The sequence below is a fragment of the Pediculus humanus genome, genomic scaffold (assembly GCF_000006295.1).
Source record: "Pediculus humanus corporis 1103172107610 genomic scaffold, whole genome shotgun sequence".
Taxonomy (NCBI): Eukaryota; Metazoa; Arthropoda; class Insecta; order Psocodea; family Pediculidae; genus Pediculus; species Pediculus humanus.
The window spans coordinates 390,551-395,989 of NW_002987224.1; positions in this window are offsets into that span (position 1 = coordinate 390,551).

Genomic DNA, 5,439 nt, shown 5'->3' on the forward strand with positions numbered 1-5,439 from the left:
TTTTGATAACAAAGTGTCGAACGTAATTAAGAAACATTCGTTTTTTTTTTTTTACCTGATAAAAATTCGTTTTTTGTAAAACGTGGTTTTAATAGGTAGTAATTTAGGGTAATTTTTACCACTCGACAAACGTAAACAGGTAGCCGACTTTATTATTATCATTATCATCATTATTATTATTATTAAACGGCAAAAATCAAATAAATTTATTTGTCGCTATTTATTTTATTAAAAAAAAAAAAACAGGTTTTTCATTTGAAATTAAATTAAATTAAATTAATACTATTAAATATTATTATCTCTCGTTAAACCTTTTTTTTTTAAATGAAACGAAGGTCATTGACCCCCTCATTTAAAATCAATTTTATTATTATTAATGATAACGTTCGTAACGAAGTCAAAAATAAATAAATAAATAAATAAATTGCGATTGATTTTTCCGATTGATAAAAATGGGGTTTTGGCGTTCGTGCTTCTTCTTCTTCTTCCACGTTTTTTTTTTTTTTTTCCTCTTGTCTCGGAGTCATTTTCACAACAGTTGTTGTTGTTGTTGTTGTTGTTTTTGTTGTTTGTTTGTTTGTTGTTGTTGTTTTTATCAAAGTGTCGAATCAGTAAGTTTAACCGATGGCTACAATTAGAAAAACAACAACTTCTTCTTTTCTGCTTCACCTCTTCCTCCTCCTCCTCCTCAAAAAAAACTTTCTCCACAATCAAATTCCATTAAAAAGAATGAGTGTCGCAATTAATGGCGCGGGTCGACCCTGTTGGTAGCACCCGATATACTAATAATTGTTTCGGGTAAAAAAAAAAAACATGGCGTTCGTGTTTGTTTGTTTGTTTGTATTTTTCGCCGCATTTTTTTTTTGTCATCCACATTCCCGGCAATTATTTTTTAAATACGAATTTTCTTAAAAAATCGTGAATAGGATCGCGTTTCCTCCTCCCCCTCTCTCTCTCTCTCAAAAAGGTGATAAATATTTGAAATAAAAAAAAAAATGGCGACGACGACGATGATTATAAAATAAATCTTTTCATTATTTTTTTTATTCAGTGGCTCGGAGTCTTTTAATTTAACGATTTTTTTTTTTTTTTTTTTTTAATGGCGGCTTTTTTTCCTCTTCTTTTTGTAACAAATTCCACTTTAGTAATTATTGCATTAACGAGTTATAATAATGATGATGATAGTAGTTTAGGCCACGGGGCGACACGTGCCAAGAAAGAAAAAAAAAAAAGGATCGTGGTTCAAACGGGAAATAATCGTTTTGACTGATGAGGGTTTCGAGTGAGAGAGAGAGAGAGAGAGAGTTGTATGGTTTAATTGAAATGCCGAAGGGAAGCGAATCGTATTATTAGGTTACCACAAAAAAAAAAAAATTTTTTTTTACTCTATGGAAAAACAAAAAACAAAACAAAAAACGTGTCAATATCTTCTTATTCGTATACTATTTATTATCGAATCGTTTTTTCCCGCCATTTTTTTTCCTTTTTTAACAGTTTTTTTTTTACCTTCGAAAAAATAATGATAATGATAATGATATATACGTACTACATTAATTTAAAAGCAATAATAAGAATAAGAAAAAAGTTGTCGAGATTATTTTTTTGTCGTAAAACCCTTTGGGATACCATAAAGAAAAGAGAAACTTTGGCCATTTTTAGGGTTATTTATAATGTCCCCCTTTTTTGAAATGTGAACAGAAAACATTTTTTTTTTTTTTTTTTTTTTTTTACTTGTTGGACATATATCAAAAATTGACGGTGAAGGAACTTGAACAACGAGAGTGCCTCAAGAAGTTACCGGTTATTTAGTTTTTTTTTTTTTTTACACACGCGTTTTACCATCCCTTTAAACAACTTCGATGACCTTTTTTCATTTCATACTTCTTTTGTTTAGTCGTTACGAACAAAACAATAACAAACAAACAAAACAAAATATTTTTATTTTAAATAATTCCGACGTAAACAAAGTAAATTTTTTTTTTTTTTTAGTCTTAAACGTCTGTTTGTGTAGGACATTTTTTTTTTTTTTTTTTGTACTCTCACGAATAATGTTCCGACTTTGAATTGGTGCGATACGCAGCAAGTGGGCGCCGTGGCAGCAGGTAATCTCTGCATGCGTACAAACTGTTACCTACACCAAGAAATAATCCTTGTTTTCTCTAGTTTTTTGTTTTGTTTTGTTTTCGATACCGCTTTTTATATAATACTTTAACCTTTTCCTTTTTAATAATAATAATAATCATATTTTTAATTGTCGTTAAATGATGATGATGATGATGATGACAACAAAACATTATCGATCTGTTAATTATCCGTCAGTTAAACCATTGATCAAAAGAGTTTTTTTTAAAAATCGTTTCATCTTCTTTTTTGTTCTCCAGCAAAAAAAAAAATTGCGAGTAAAATTTTTTTTCGTTTGATAAGTTGAAAAATCCATCGTAAATTATTTTATAAAAATTACTGGAGAAAAAAAAAAAAACTAGTAGGAAAATAATAATGATGAAACATTGTTTTTTTTTTGTTTTTGTTGCTTAAAGGCTGACTGCCACGACATTAACCTGGAATTTTTTTTTTTTTTGTCGTATATAAATCATTTTTTTTATTTTTTTGTTCGAATCGCGAAGGCTTTGCTTTATCGAGAAAAATTTTAAATTCACAATAATGGCGTCCGTCATTATTTAAATAAAACTTTTAATAAACTAATAATAATAATAATTGTATGATGTTGGACACAAAGAAGACGACGACGACGACGACGTCAGAAACGTATCAAAAATAATAATAATAATTTTGTTTTCTTTCTTTTACGATCTCCCTTTAAAATAATTTTTTTTTGTAATATGTTCATTCAGGTGCGGCACCTTAAAAAAAAAAAACTCAGGTACAAGTTTTTCTTTTTATTTAACACCTGGCCGAGTTTTAATGGCTACTAAATTAAAAAAAAAATTTTTTTAGATAAAATTTAAATTAAGTAAAAAAAAATTAAAAAATTTCTCAATAGTTCACAAACAATTTCAAATTATTATTATTATTATTATTATTATTATTATTAATAAAATTTTAAATTGTGAAATGTTTATAAAAAAGAAGAAAATAATTATATTAAAAAATTTGTTAAAAAATTAAATATTACGAAGATGATGATGATGAACGACACAAGTTTTAGGTATCAGGTTTTTTGCTCCTCCACCTTCGCCTATGGAATCATTTTTTTTTTTTTATTTAAATTCTGGAGAAATTTTATATAAAACTCTTATAAAAAAAAAAAATATATTCTTTCACGCTGGGATGGGAGGGGGAAAAAAGAAAAAACATGATTTTATTTTATTCCAGAAATGTTTTGAGCACGCGCTGGAATATTCATTAATTACTCACAAAACCAACCTGAAAACACTTTTATGGTTTTAAACTATAAACAAAACAAAAAAAAACTAGTTAATATATTTATATTTTTATTTATTAATCTTGATGTATGGCAAAAAAAAATATGGCTTCCAGAATCTAAATTATTGTTTTAATTTTTTTAGAACGTTTGGAATCAATTTAAAAGAAAAAAAAAAGAATTTTTTCGTTGATATCAATCGTCCAAATTTAAATAAAAAAAAAAAAAGAATTGATGCATCATCATCATCATCATCATCATCATCATTATTATCATCTGGAGTGTGTGTATGGAACTCGTGAATTACGAGACGTCCGTCGGACGATACCTGATAAAAAAAAAAAATTTTTTTTTTTATTTTATTTTTCCACGTTGAGAAAATGAATCCCTCCCGTTGCGTTCGTTGTCGATTCGTATGAACAAGTTATTATTATTATTATTATTATTATTATTATTATTGGTAAAAATACATTCAAAACTCATTTATATTTAACTTATTATTATTATTATTTTACATTCAAACTCTTTTAATTTTATATTAATAATAATAATTACAACAACAACAACAACAACTCGTGTTAACGTGATTAGATTTTTTTTTTCTTCTTCTTATTTGTCGCCATATTGTTAATTGTGTCTTTAATAACTTTTAAATATTATTATTATTATTAATAAAACTTGTACCTTTTCTCCCTCCTCTCCCCTCTTCTTCTCATTTTCCCCTCCAAGATCGAAATAAGATCGGTTTAAATGAATAAAATATTGATTCACTTTCGTAAAAGTTTTTCTGTTTGTTCGTTTGTTTGTTTGTCTCCGAATCGAAAGAATAATAATAATAATAATGATTTGTTCCGTTACTTAAAAAGTAATTTAAATAATTTTAAATTTATTATAAATAAAATGTCATCGTTCTTTTTTTTTTTAAATTTGTTTAAATGCGAATACACAAAACGCGACAGGATATCATATTACCCGTATATAAATAGCCATACGTCGCTAAAACCACGACAACTACCCTCTACTACCACTACTACCACTGACGTTTTGTGACGATACTACTAAATAAAAAATAATAAATTATTATTAAAAAATAACAAAAAAAAAATGAAAAAGATCTCCAGATGGAAAATGTCATCGCATCACGGTGACAATGATTTCAATGATGATAATAATAATAATGATAATAATAATAATAATAACAATTAAGTAATAAATAAGCGAAACTTTTTTTTTCTTCTTATTTGTTGTCCCATTCATGAAATTTCAAATTAAATAATTTATGCGATAATTGTTTTGTAAAAAATAATTAATTTTTCTGTTTTTTTTCTATAGTCAGAAAAAGCGTGAAAAAAGGCGTTTGTAAAAAAAAAAAAAAAAAAAAAAAGGTGATGACCCAATGACGTATACGTGACATGATGTGACGTTTATGATGAATGAGTGGGTGTCACACACACATAAGTTAAAATTATATATATATATATATATATATACGTGCATCATCGGGTATATGTATAAAAAAAAAAAAAGTTGTAGGCGTGTAGAAAGTTTTTTCCTCGCCCCATACATGTCCAATATTTAATATTAAGCAAGATTCTCCTCCCCCTCTTTCCCCCTACCTCCCCATTAATTTATTCAAAAATTAATAAAACTTTAATATTTGGCAAATACCACAAAAAAATTTAAATAATAATAATATTTGCAATAAGAGAGAAATAAATAAATATGGCGGATTCAATCTTAAACTGGACCCGTGATGATAATAATAATTATCGTTTGTTTGTTTGTTTTTTATTTAATAACTTTATTATTATTATTATTTATTTATTTATTTCTATAATATTTTGACATACAAACAGAAAAAATAAAATCTCGTGAGAATGATTGTAATTAGGAAAAAAGGTGATATATATCCCCTCGGGATTTATTTAATCATCTTTTTCTTTTTTTTTCACATACCAATTAATCCGTTTAACTTAAATAGAAATTTCTAGAATAATGAACAACCCTTTCCCTCCCCCTCCCTCTCTTCCTCAAACCACCACAATACTATCCTTAAG